Genomic DNA, 14617 nt, shown 5'->3' with positions numbered 1-14617 from the left:
TTTACACTATTTACATTCTATTGTTCCGCTGACTCCTCCTCAGTCGTTATCCTCTTTGTTGTTTGATTCCTAATTGTGAAACGGCCATGGCTGATTTGAGAGCTTTTTACGCACAGGTGGGTGCGCAGGCCGGTGCCTTAATAGGCAACCTGTGTCTTAATTTGTGCATAATGTTGCCTGTAAGACAGCGGTTTACGGCCAGATTCACCCGCGCTGGGAGGTTTTTAATCAATGTGGTCGATATTTGCTCGTCGGTATCCAGATGCCCGCAGATAGCACAATAACACCTCAGCTCGGTGAGTGCTGATCTTCCGCAGAAGGGAAATCGATGGACAGACTGAGTTAATTATGAGAAAATCAATTAAAAGGAGGGGATCTATGGGCTTTATAAGGCCGAGCAGAGGGCTCGCACCGGCAGAGTAGAGGAGCGGAGCGGAGCAGAGCGGACAGTGGACCTCCCAGCCGAGGTTTGCCTCTCCGCCTGGCCGCTGCGCTGCCTGCTCGGTGCCCGATGTGCCAAACTACTCCGGTTCAGCCTTAAACAGACTAAACGTGTCCCATCATGTGCCACCAAAATCTCACTTAATCATCTGTTGCTTATTATTATGTCTGACATTGGAATTTGTTCACCGTTTGCGCACAGTCTTGTGCTGATAGACACTCACCTCAGTAGCTGCACTGGTCCCGGATTTTCACTGCTGTGATTTGGTTCAAATTTGGCTTCCAAACACATTTCAGTCCATTTCTGTCTGACCTTTACTCTCCAGTAAAATGATACACATTACAAGGTCATATTTAGACTCTGTAGTTCCTCATTGGACCTTAACACGTGTTCAAAACAAAATGTGTTGATGAGGGACATTCTGTTTTTGTTTTTTTTTCTGACAACAGTCACAAGTGTCCCAGCATTGCACCTCTGATTTTAGGAGGTAAGCTAAATACATAACGTAGAGGTAGATTAATGCTGAGGATTTTAGGGAGGGGTTACTGCATAGCACAACGTCAGCATCTCTAAGTTTGTAGCCTCATTTGAAACTGCAACCTGTGTGTCTGGCAGTTATGCAGATTAGTTCACATGAGTTCTACCCTCATGTGAAAAACAAAGGCAGACAGTGTCATCATATTAAGTAACAGTGAAACGTGGGAAGTGTGAACCACATATGACTCAAACCCCATGAGACCCGAACACACGGTTTGGTCAGCAAACAGTTCTCCTTAAACCTGCAGCTCTAAAACAGACAATTTTTGTTTTTTATTTACTCCCCCCCCCCCCCCCCCCCCCCCCCCCACGTTTGGATAATTTATTTCCCGCAGTTTGCAGTTATTGCACGGCTCTTATTTTGCAAAGGTTGTCTCATTAAAAGTCTCGAGTTTGTGGCATATTCACAGCTGCTGCACTGAGAAACACATTGAGTTACTTTCCACTATATTCATGCGTAGGCCCTGAATTAAATAGAAATAATAATAATAGTGATAATAATAATAGTAATAATACATGCATGTTTTGTGTCTTACGAGTCTAAACGTTTTTTTTAACGTGTGCATAAATGTTCTCACTTCGCGCCTCGTGTCTTACAATAATTCGATTCATTTTCATGACAGTCGTCAGAAGTTGGTCTTTTGAGTTGTTGCCTCTTTATCTTATCTTATATTCTATCTGCCATCATCTTATAACATCAGTATAATTCTCATTTCAATATGCCAAAGTGTGTGTGTGTGTGTGTGTGTGTGTGTGTGTGTGTGTGTGTGTGTGTGTGTGTGTGTGTGTGTGTGTGTTTTAAGATATTCCAAATCATCTGCGTAATTTGACATTAAATATCTTTTATCTATTTGCGATTTGCACTTGCACTAAAATTGGCCTATTACCTGAAATAAAATAGGTTAATTTAAATGACATGAAATGAAAAGCGAGCTGAATTTGAGTTGTGCTGCAGCTGTGATGATGATGATCTGTCCACACTGTTGCTTTGCATATAAAATCTCCGCATCGCCGCGATACTGGCTGTTTGATGGCAGCATCCATCGCTGGACTCAAAGTTATTGATCACACTGAAGGTGGTTTACCTCATGTCACGGTTTAAATCGACAGTCTACAGGTGTTCCTGTTCAGGATTTGTCAGAGAATATGTAAAGATAAATACAGATTTATTTTTTTGCATATCAATATTTTAAGACCACGATCCCGAGTTTGTTTCACGGACGTTTTCAATATTGCTGCTTATCCTACATCTTGTTATTCTAAAATGTGTAGTTATGGATGTCGTATGCATATTATTTAAATAAAAAAACGTTATCTATTATTTATTTTTGCTGAATTTCAATTGGTATTTGGGTAAACAGAGTATAATCTACAGCCTGCAGTTTGGGGGTGATCAAAATTTCGATTTTAATTTCGAAGTTATTTAAAATTCTTTGCAAGAAAGTTGAAGAATATTTTGAGACAACGGGCCCTTATTTCATCTGCATCTTGGTGTGTGTCGGTGGTTTTTGGTGGTCTAAAAATCACAAATTGCCAAGCTGTTATTTACAGGAATACTTCATGCTTAAATGCTTAAAATTTCAACTTAATGCAAATATAGAACATAACTGGGAGAGCAGGTGGAAACTCGTACGTTCGTCTGCATATTAGAAAATATTAGACATTAGACCGTGTTTACAATAAAGCCTCGGCTGTTTAGGTGTGTGCAAAACATTTTAAGGGAAAAATGTGAAGAAGTAAAAAAAAATGGGAAGTGCACATTTAGCCGCTTATACATGGATCCCAAGTAAAGACGATAATTGCTTAATACTTGCAGGTATTATACTTGCAAGTTTTTATAATAATCAAATCAAATGCACCAAATCTTGAAAGTCTAGTAATCAAGTGACTACACCTGCACATTTTCGCAAAAAACATAAAACTGCAGGTTGATATTTAGTTATCTTTATAAAATCCCCCTAATTCCGCGTGGCTTTTTGAAAGCAGTGTGTTCCAGTGGCAATATTATTAATATTTTATAGATTATCCAAATAGGATTGAGGCGACTGCAACAATGAGAAGTCAGCAGATGAAGTGGGAGTTTTTTTTTTTTTTGCAGAACTGGCACCCTGACCCCCTGTCCTGCACCTTATCAACTTGAAACAGACCACACAACCGATACATTCAATTTTATGGTTTATATTTAAGTCTATGCAGCCGGTCTGAAAGCTCTTTCCATAAACGGTTTATTGGCTCAGTTTTGGCGTTATGAAGCCCGATCGTTCATGTTGCCTTTGATGTTGGTTTTTCTATACATTTTTTGTTACTGGCCACTTCCACTCTGTATCAAGCACCACAGGCCATACAAAATTAATCCATTTTCTGCACACGACTCCCCTCCCAAATGGTGTGGCAGCTCTCTGCGGCCCGGTGCACAATGCCGTAATGACCAGCAGGTCAAAGGTCGCTTGGCCAGTACCTCAATTAAGCCGGAAAGATTGCAGTTGCACGATGTGTCGTTTTTGCGATAAGAAGGGGCCAGCAGTGACCGCTATACACGGAATATATTAATACAGGCTTTGCCTCAATAGAAAACTTTTACCTGCAAATGACCCACCACAGTGTAGGCTACATATGGTGTCAGTAATGTCCGTAAGAGCTGTCCGTTTACTGAACATTATTTTGAAACAAAAGTAGTGAAAATACATTTTAAATATACAACATTTGTCCATAGTTCTAGTGTTTGTTGTGAACTAAATCAAGTTATATTTTAATTTAATTTCTTAGATATATTTCACATACACATTTTAAAGGCCCATTGCTATAGAGAAAATATGAAGAATAAGCATAAAGTCAGGTAAATTGTTACTATGGTCCTCTTTGAATAAAGTCAGTAAATATTTCCATGAACACCACTTTGTTGTAGAGGAAAGCTAGGGGTCGTAAACCTTAATTTAGGCAGTGCTGCTTTTTTAGTTTGGAGTCAATGTGTGTATTCAGGCTTCTTGTCTGTCTGTGTCATGGCCGAGTGTGTTTTCCCCATCTAATAATGTATCTATTGTGGTTATTGAATATAATCAATGGGCAATTCATGATCATCGCAGCATCGATTAGCTGATAAATGGTGGTTGGATTAATCATCCGCAAAGATCCTGTCGTCGAAGGTGTTGTCTCTCTCAACCGGACCACTCGGGCAGTGCAGCAGCCGGTCAGACCGAGGCTTCGCCAGCACAGACAGGACTTCAATAAGTGACAAAAGAGAAGTGATAAATTGATCAAAAATGACCACAATGAAACAGGCCTCTTGTGAGGCCACACATGTCCATTATGTGAGTGTGTCTGCGGGTTTTGTGGTTGGAATACATCAAGGGCTCGGTGTCAAAGTTCAGCTTCATCCCAGACTGATGACCCTGCAGACGGACTGACCTTTGGGGGTCTAACAGCTGGGGGAGGAGGCAGCATACTGGACTGGCCAGGGAGAGGAGAGAAGATGGGGAAAGAGGGAAAGATGGAACTAGAGGAGGTAAAATTTAAGACCGAAAGGAGGAAGGAAAGAGTGAAGGGGAATCTAAAGAGGAACTCAGTAGTAGGAGAGACACCACAGTGGATCTTGGATACATCCTTGTGGTTTTTGTCTATCTGTTCTGCTCCGGTCTCCCCTGGCTCTGGTTTGAAGCAGTGAATTAACACCTGACCCCAGCTTATGACCCTACCCCCTTCCTCCTGCTACCCCCTCCAGATTAGCAAATATGTGCTATCTAGCCTGGACACACACTCATACACACACACACACACACACACCCACACACACACACACACACTCTTGCGTGGCAACACAGAATCACAATCACACATGTACACACACAGCTACTTAATGTACAGAGAGTAAAAAAAGAACAATGCAACCTCGTGTACAATGTCCACACAACCTTTGCACATCCCATCGTCTGTCCACCATCCAATTCCCCAGAGTGAAGCCTCAGTGTGTCACTGCTTGTCACCATAACGGTCAGTCCGTAATGACTACCTCCCCCACACAATGACCAGGGAGGCAGACTCTTCCCCCACACACTGACCCTCATCCATTTTACCTGCAGGACATAGCCCAGCGTCGGCCCCACCGCCGCAGCTTTGTACCCGGGATGTGCTCCCACCCTGGCACCCTGCCACACCCATGACCTAGCTTTTGTCCGTACCCGTTTACACCTCAATCTTTTACATTTCTTACCCCTTAAAATTGAATCATACTGTAGGCATGCAGAGAGCTGGGGACCAAATTACCGGATGTTTTTTCTCAAGTTAGTTTAATTTGAAGTATCAGAGGAGACCTGATGTTCAGAAAGTATTTGGAGTTTCACAAGGGGAAAAAAAACATCATTGTAACCTGAACCACAGCTGAACCACTGGTTCATACTGGTGTGGCTGCGAGAGGTGATGTGGAAGCTTATCTTTCATATAAATGCAAGCTATAGTCGATTTAACAATGTTATAAGTGTAAAACATTAAAAATAAAATTTACCAGGATGTACCGGCTACACTGAAAGAAATTCATCAGTACATGACAAAAAATAAATCAGCAGATGTATAAATAACATCTGGTTGTCTGAAATTCAGTTTACTAATGTACCGGTTCCCATGTGTCATTAAAAGATTTAATATCACAGCAACATCAATTCCAGATCTGCCTTCACTTATTCTGCAAATTAATTTCTCTACTTTTTATCTTTGCACATTTGCTGATAATGTTCACTTGCTTATAGAGTATAATTTCTTTCTTTACAATTAAGTCTAATCTTTAAATGGTCAAAAATGCATGTTGGAAACACAAGCTTCCAGACTCCTACGTGATGTTACAATTGGTTTATTTTAAGAAGCGCCCCCCAAAAAATCCAGATATTATTTTTACCAAATGTGAAACAGAGCTGAGGCCATATTTTTTTGACATTTCTAAAGGTGTAACTAGTAAGTGCTTGGTATTTTAGCTGGTTAAATTATTAAAATTATTGCATATAATACATTACATTTACAAATTATTACATTGATTTTCATGACTAGAACCAATCTTTTTGATCGACTAATCAGTTCATCAAGAAATGTTTCAGCACTATTGTAGTGGTAAAGGTTGACAGTGACAGTGTTGAAAACGTGCGTTACCCATTGAGCATCGCAGGAGCGCATCCCCTTCCCTCTCATCCCATCTCCCCCAGCCTCCTCCGGGCTATTGTGCCGGATTGATGGCCGCTCTGGCCGATAGGTGAGGGGGCTCTCGGCTGGGCTGGTCAGCAGAGTTTGCAGTGCCCACCCTCCACCTGTGAGTGTCAGCAGAGAGCAGCCGGTGTGTCTGGCTCGATTAGGTTTCCTACCTATCTTCCCACTGTGTCAGACAGAGGAGGAAGGCAGCAGAGAGGGGGAGAGCAGCGGGAAGTTGCCCAGAGGAGAGGGAGGACAACAGAGGAAGCAGGAAAAATACATCTTTTTATCCCTGCTCTCTCTGTCAAAAGCCCTGTGCAGTTTCTCTTTCTGTGTGTCTTCCTCTCCTGTTTTCTCCTCCTCTATCCCGCCTGCCTCTCACTTTGTCCTTCTCTTACCCGAACCCCTAATCCTCCTCCTTTTACCCCACACTCATTCCTTAATCCTAAATCTCTTCTTCCCTCTCTACCAGCCCTTTTTCAATTGTTCTCCCTGTACCTCTCTGTTACCCACCTCCTCCCTCTTCTCCGTTCTGTCTATCGCATCTGAACATGCCACCTCTCAGCATAACCCTTTTACACACTCCAGATGACTGCAGCACACCTTATTTTCTCTCCTTCATCTCTTCAACCCTTTTTTTCTCAGTCTTTCCCCCTGTTGTTTTCTTTGTTATCATCCACACATCCTGTTTTTGCCCACCACACCTCTGCCCAGCATGTCTGTTCATTATGGTGCTTCCTGACCACTCTAGTGCCTGATTTAAATGTCACCGTCACAATTAATGTCAAAATTAATTAACTGGAGCTTTTGGGAAAATAATTCTTCTATGTAGGAACAATCACCATGCAGTTGTCACAGTGCACTCGCCTGTGATTTCTTTTTTTCTTCTGTCCCGAGCAAGCTCAAGCTCACACCAATTTTAGTCACTGCAGCCATTTTGTTGGATGTGATCAATTTTGTGTGATTTGGCCTCAGTGATTTGCAGCCCGTCAGGTTCGCTGTTGTTTGAGGGTTCAGCGCCGTTGCCGTGTATGGTTCAACGTTTTCAGCCATTCCTCCTTTTGGCTGTGGATTTTGGAGCATAATCCTGGACTGATTTTCAATTATAAAACAAAATGAACTTTTTTTCCCCCCTTCGCAAGATGATAATTGAAGCTAAATTGATGCTACAACCACACAGAAAACCTACTTTCACTTCCACGGTTCCACTTTTTTTTGTTGTTGTTGTTGTTGTTGTTGTTGTGAGAGCAGGCTGTAATTTCACCCCCGAGTTTAACCACACAATGTTTCACAAATTGTGTTTCCGTGCCACCTCAGCACTGCTCATTTTATTCAGATAACAAGAGAGCCTCTGTCATGTCCTACAAAATAGGATATGTTTTCTTAATCTGTCAATGGCTCTGGCCCTGAAAGACATTTTGGCTGAGCAATGAAAGGCTCAAAAAACATCAATATGGCTGAGCAGGATAAGAAGAAAGAGCCATATTCCAAGTCTGTATCGCATTCCCTCCATATCCTCCTATTTGTATGGTGCAGATATTGGGTCTCAAGCGAGAAATCAGGATTGCGTTCTCTCAGAATGGCAGCGTCCGCCTGTTGAAGTGGAATAGGAATGTTATACGGAACCAATGCATCCGGACTTGCCTGGACAACTCAACAATACCCCATCCACACTTTCTCTTCCTCCCTCTCTATTCCTCTAAGTCTCTCTCTCCCTCTCTCTCACTCTCTCAATAAGTTTCTCACTCCAACTCCATCATAACCACACCAGTGTGGAGGAAGAGGTGTGGATTAGGCCTAAATGTAGAATCATGTCGGCCCAGCCATGACTGCCTGCCTCTCATGCCGGGTCCACCATGGAAATAAAGTCTACGAAGGGAAAGGAAAGAAAAGCGAAAAACAAAAAAAAAAAAACTAAATTCACTCCACTTCATACGCCTCTCACTTCCATTCTCTTTGTGTGTTTAACGTGTGAAAAAGGATTGCTGAAAGGATGTCAAGAAGCAAGAAGAAAGAGATAGAAAAAGACAGACAGTTATCCTTGCTTTGCCTCGCCTGTCACACTACAATGTGCATGGCTGATAACTAATTCAAAAAACATGCATGGGCTGGGTTTAGCTTTTCAAATAACTTGTATGTCTGAATGCGATTTGAAGGGTGTTTTTTTTTATGCAGCTGCCTATGGCTGATCAATGCTGTTCCTCTTGTCATGCCGTGAGACTATCACATTGGTATACAGTAATTCAGCACTCGTCGTAGGTAGCATTTTGCATTGTCTATGGATAAGGTTTGGTTTGCAGAGTATGATGTATATGGATGGGGGTTTGTCTGTAACTGTCAGTGCAGAGAAGAGAACAGTCTCAGCACTGCAGACAGTGATTTCACCGATGTACAGTCGCTTGCTTTTGCCTCCTGCCTTTTTTTTTTCCCCCTCACTCATCCTATTTTCAGCCTTTCATTTTTTTACACAGGGGGAAAATGAGGAAGAACAAAACCAACATATGAAAACTAAAACATGACAGAGAGGGGAGGGGGGGGGGGGAGGGGAGGAGGAACAGAGGAAGGAGAGGCAATCTCAGAAAACAAGAGGGCTTTCAAAAGTAAGGGATGAAAGCTAGTCAGGCTGTTATTTTTGAAAAATGATCCTTGTGTAGTGCTCCTCTTAAGAGCCAGGTACATATTATTTTATCTTCCTGAGGAGCGAGGTGTTTTGGTGCAAAAAAAAAAAAAAAAAACTCACCAATGGTTTCTTTTAAGCAATTTATTGCCTTTCATGTGATTTTTGACAGGCGTATTTTAAATCACTTAACAGCTTCTCTGTGAAATGTCTCTAATCAATTGTGTGCATTATATTAAGGGATAACTCGAGAAATCCTGTAATTTCAGCATCTGCTATTTATTATCGCACTATTTTGACAACCAGTTGTCTAGAAATCAGCTCTTTTATACGTCCAGTATATGTATCAGTCTGAACCAGCGGAGTGCCACCATGTTACAAGCAAACACACTCTCTCCCTGTGTAACACATACTCCCTCTTTTCTTAATGGAGGCTGGTGCTGGCTGGCCAGTGGCTGAAACCTGAATTAGAGTGAGGCTGGTGTCCTCACAGTCATTTTGAGTCCCCCCCCATTTTGACCCTTAAAGCCAGGAATCCCACAGAAAAGATGAGGCACGTGATGTGATGTGATGTGATTTGATGTCGAACTGGAGGAAAGAGAGGATGAAAAATTCTAAATGGCTCCCGGCTGCAACAGAATCAGAGGACATTGTCGAAGTCATCGGTCAGTCTAATTGTTAAATACCTTGACGCTGCGGCTCACGGGGATGAGCTTCTTAATTACACCACCAGGGAAAGACGTGTTTAGATGAGGCACAAAGGAGGCCGTACAGTTTATATTTCTACTTTTACATGAGATGTTATAAGATTTACAGTCAATGCTGTTTAAACACAACTTACCCTTCAAAGAGCTTCTCTCTCTCTGTGTGTGTGTGTGTGTGTGTGTGTGTGTGTGTGTGTGTGTGTGTGTGTGTGTGTGTGTGTGTGTGTGTGTGTGTGTGTGTGTGTGTGTGTGTGTGTGTGTGCGCGCGCCCCAGATCTCAAGGAATTTTCCTCATCATTACAGCAGATGTTTGTATTGGAATGTGCCTCTGTGTGTGTGTGTGTGTTCAACACGTGTCTCCTGTATCAATAGGTTAATAGCTGAGATGTCAGTTTCAGTGACTGGCTGATTAGTTGTGTGTTCACTAATCCACACTGGGGCGGGGAACTATTGGCTTTCCCATTGATTTTAGCGTGGTGAGCAGGCAGAAGATAGAGAGAGGGGAGATCTATTGATTGACCCCAAATTAGCCCCACCACCACCACCACCACCCACCAACCCATTCTGCTGTTCCCGCACTCAGCCGCAGCTTCCTCATTGGGTGTCTGGGCTGACAAACATTCGGTATGACTGGACCCTTCAACGGGGAGCAGAAAGTCTCCTTTTTGATGTCACTGATTTGGAAGTGTTGGTTGTACGGCTGTCAGTTGATTGGCGAGGATGAGTGGTATACTGTACTGTGTTCGACCGCAGGGAGCAGCTGGTTTTAGACGCCTTTGATGAACCAAATTGCGCCACTTCCAGAGGGAGGGTATTACATTTTTTGTGTTTCTGATCACAAACCGTAACCTTATTTGTAACTCTCAGCTCTGTTACATGTCACTTTTTTAATCATCCTGGAACGAACCCTAGAATATTCACACAAAAGAAATGGATGAGAAATCTGTCCGTGTCCCGCCCTCTAAATCCTTCAACTTTTCCTCTTCTCCTCTGTTGTCCTTCATGGCTGTCACACCTCTGCATCATATTCTACCTTTTTACTGTTCTTTATCTCCATTCCTGTCCCTAGCTCCCTGCCTTTCTCCGCCCCTCCCTCACATCCCTCTTTCCTTGGGTCTAAGCTTTGAGCTTTTTCTCCTGAGCCTTTCCTTCCCATATATCACTCCATCTCATCCTTTTCTGTCTGCCTCTGATATTCCTCTTTAGGCCTCCGTCACTCTCTCCCCTCTCTCCCCTGTGTCTATGTAAGCAAGAGAGAGGAGGTTGTTAAACATTTTTCTTCCCTCTTAATTGTTTTGACTGGGCCGATTGGCATCCCGATTAGGCCCATTGATTTCCTGGCGCTAAGTGCATTGATTTTTAAATTTCTTATTGATCCCTGCTCTAAATCTCCTGCACACTCACTCACACAGTCTCACCGTTCGCAGGGGCAGAGATGGAGAAAAGGATTGAGAGGAGAAGAAGAGAGGAAGAGGGAAAAGGAGAAAGATTGGTGTTAGGTAAATACACTGACCGGTGACAGTGTAGTGAATTAACAGAGTGAGAGTAGAAGACCAGGAAGAAGAAGAAGGAGGAGGAGGTGAGGGTGGGGGGGTGGGGGGGGCAGAGTTATGAGCTGTAAAGGGAGCTTGACTGAAAAAGCTTCCCAACACAGCGCAGGCAGAGAAGAAACAAAACAGCAAACAACACTGACTTCACATTCAGACTATTTTTAAAGCATTACACCAAATATAAAATGTATCGCAGTGATTTAAGCCTCTTAATCTTTAACGCGTCGGGACGTATCCGGGGCCAAAAAGCTGTAAAATGTAAAGAGAATCAATAGTTTTGTAATTATAACAAGCATTAGGAGAGACTGGCAGCGAGTTGATGGCCTGCTAGCCACCCAGATGGAACATGTTCATCTGTGAAGAATGAGTCACTTTATGGGTGTACAGAGGTTTATGAGGGATAGACAGATATTGGAAATGTCAGAGATGGAATGGAGTGTTTTGTCTTTGCCTTGCTATTTCACATGGTCTGCAGAGCCTACTGGAGATGTGTGTGTGTTATTTCTGGCTTATGACTGTGTTAGGCTTTAGAGGCCCTCTGGACTCCGAATCTTACATGCCCACTGGTGTTTCTCTGAAGGTGGTGGACCTAATTGGCTGTATCCGAGTCTGTGTGTGCATGCGTGCATGTCTCCGTGCGCGCCCGAATATGTGTGTGCATGCGAGGTATGTAACTATATGTGGACTAAACTATGTCTTCTTAAGTGTTTGCACAGGAACATGTATGTTTTTACATGTGCGTGTGTTTGAGCTTTCCTGAGCTTCATTGTTGAGGCTGAAATTCAGACATTCAGTTGATAGCATTTTCTTTTTATAACCTCTCTACTTGACCAAATTGCGCTAACCTTTTCTCAAGTCATTTGCTGCCTTTCTGTCTCAGTGTGCAGTTGAGTGCCCTGCGCAGCTCACAATATATGGAACATATGTAGCATTAATGTGTTGCAACTACAATTTACTCTCTGTAGATCCACTTAAGATAAGTGCTTTCAAATGGCAAGCAAGGAAAAGCAACTATTGTCAGCAACATAGAGAGAAAACCTTCAATATCACTATCGTCATCAGAGATGATGTAATGCTGCGCTGCAGTGACATTAAATGCATGATGTTTTTAAGAGTGCTCTTTAATAGCTGCATTATTGTGGTGATGGTAGCGCTGGCAATGGCAGTGATGATGATGATGACACTGGCAGAAGGGACTGTTTTGCTTAAGCTTTCGGTGTTTACATTCTTTTAACTGACAGTTTCCACTGAAAGAAAATGTAAAATAACATATTATTTCATAGCAACGTGTGTGTTGGCTAGACAATGAGAGATAAAGTGTTTAAAATGCATACGCTGGGCTGAGCTGCTGTTTGCTTTGAAGTGATGGGGCCTGTGTTTGCTCTGGTGATAGGGATGGCCTTACAGCATGCACCCATGCACACACACATGCACACACTACATAGTTTTTAAAAACGCTTGAATAAATGAGGAGAATGTGTTTTTACTCGTGTGAGATTACACATACGCAAACACACACATACGCATGCAGTCGTCCACAGACAATGAGGCTCAAACGGCCTGATGGTCACTATCAGTGACCGCTTTTTAAATGAAAAGTAGGAACCTGCGGACTCAGCACACACACACACACACACACACACACACACACACACACACACACACACACACACAGCCACATCAGACACACGGCCATGTCTCTCAGCTCATGCACATATACACACATGATCAAGAGACACACACACACGCACGCACGCACAACAACACGACATTCGATGCTCTCACCCACACACTGACCTTGGGCTCCAAGGCACCTCTCACACACTCACAGAGACAGACACACTTTGTCCAATACACACTCAAAACATAACCTTGACCTGTCGTACTCCCAGCCCGCAGTCTCATACATACTTCATCCGTTCACTCAGGGATGTGTCACACACACACACACACTTCGATACACTTTTGAGCACATATTGATCATATAAATACAAATTCATATTTCGAGAGTTTTGTCTAAAAGTGACAGATTTGAAAAGAGAACACTGACACTTGTAAAATATATGATGACATAAATTTGAGAAAAACATAGGCTGTGACTTTAGTTATACAGATTAAGAATATCATGGTCATTGTGCATTTCAGCAGATCTGGATGCTTTATGTTTTAAGAGCACTTCATAATGAATAGTGAACAGGTCTGCAAGAAATTATAATTTTCATTATAGATTAATATGTCCATTATTTTCTCGATTAATCAGAATTTCTGAAAATTCTTCTTATAACATTTTTTTTGTCGGACCAACTGTCCAAAATATTCCGTTTACAATATAAAAAAAAACAATGGAGCCAGAGAGTTTCGGCATATTTTCTTACAAAATTACTCAAAACAATCGATCACCTATCAAAATTACTGTGGATTAATTTTCAGTACATTGACTAATCGGTCAATCAACCAATGGCTGCAGCTTTTGTCTCGCAAAATGGAAGCGTGCCTCCCTGTATTCATCCAAATGTGTCTATGAAATTAGAGCAGATAGGAGCCTACTCAGTGATGAATTTCACTGTCAAAGACAAATTCGAAATAAATCTCTCGCCATGGACTTCCAGCGTGTGTCGCACTCTGATAATTTCCACAATATCCTCTGCAACCCCCAGGGGCAGATTTTTTTTCCTGTTATTTCTCTCTCCATCCTCTCCTGTTTGTTTCTATCCCTGTAAAATGCTGGTTGCTTTGCTGAAATACTGCAGTGCTTTATCTGCCCTCTTTTTCCTCCCTTCAGTCCCCTTCTCACTCTTTTTCCTCCCCTCTCTGTCTTTCTCTCCCCTGGCTGGGTTGGGTGTACAGCCCCCCCCCCCCACGTCCCCCCCTTTTAGTTGTTGTTGTTGTTAAAGATGGTGTGTGTGTGTGCGTGTTTGTGCGTGTGTGTGAGGGGTAGGGGGGTGGGGGGGGTAAGGGCGGGTGGATGGGTGAGGTGGAGAGGGGAGGGGGTGGTAGCAGAAGCAGCCGGGACCCAATGACGTGGGTGCGACATGTAACCGTGGCGCAGGAGAGGAAATCAATACATGAAAGGATGAGGAGCACTGGGGTGGATTACCGTCTGGGGCCCTGGCTACTGGAGGGATGGAGGGGGTGTAGATGAGGCCTGGGGGGGTTGGAGAGTGTGTGTATGTGTGTATATGGAGGAGGGGAGTGGAGGGCGAGAGGCCAGATTGTCCAGTCCCCTCTCTCCTGCATCCCCTCCCCTGACCAAGCGCTGTTTGAATCTTGACCCCTCCCATCAACCCTCCCTTGGCTTCTAAACACTGCTCAGTGCCGGTAGGCTGCCATAGGTGAACCTTCGGCTGTACACACACACACACACACACCCCCACAGGTGCAGTGGACTCTGTAATGTTCAGTGAATACATAGACGGTTACGGCCACTGTGTGCTAACTCTGCTGATAACCCTACACTATCTGTATGGAGAATAATCGCCTGATATTACCTGTGTAAATTAAAGAGCCCCAGAGAGACTGTGTGTATGTGTGTCTTCTCGTGTGTGTGTGTGTGTGTGTGTGTGTGTGTGTGTGTGTGTGTGTGTGTGTGTGTGTATGC

The sequence above is a fragment of the Seriola aureovittata genome, chromosome 7 (assembly GCF_021018895.1).
Source record: "Seriola aureovittata isolate HTS-2021-v1 ecotype China chromosome 7, ASM2101889v1, whole genome shotgun sequence".
Classification (NCBI taxonomy): domain Eukaryota; kingdom Metazoa; phylum Chordata; class Actinopteri; order Carangiformes; family Carangidae; genus Seriola; species Seriola aureovittata.
The sequence above is the reverse complement of the archived record's forward strand: the minus strand, read 5'-3'. Positions refer to the sequence as shown.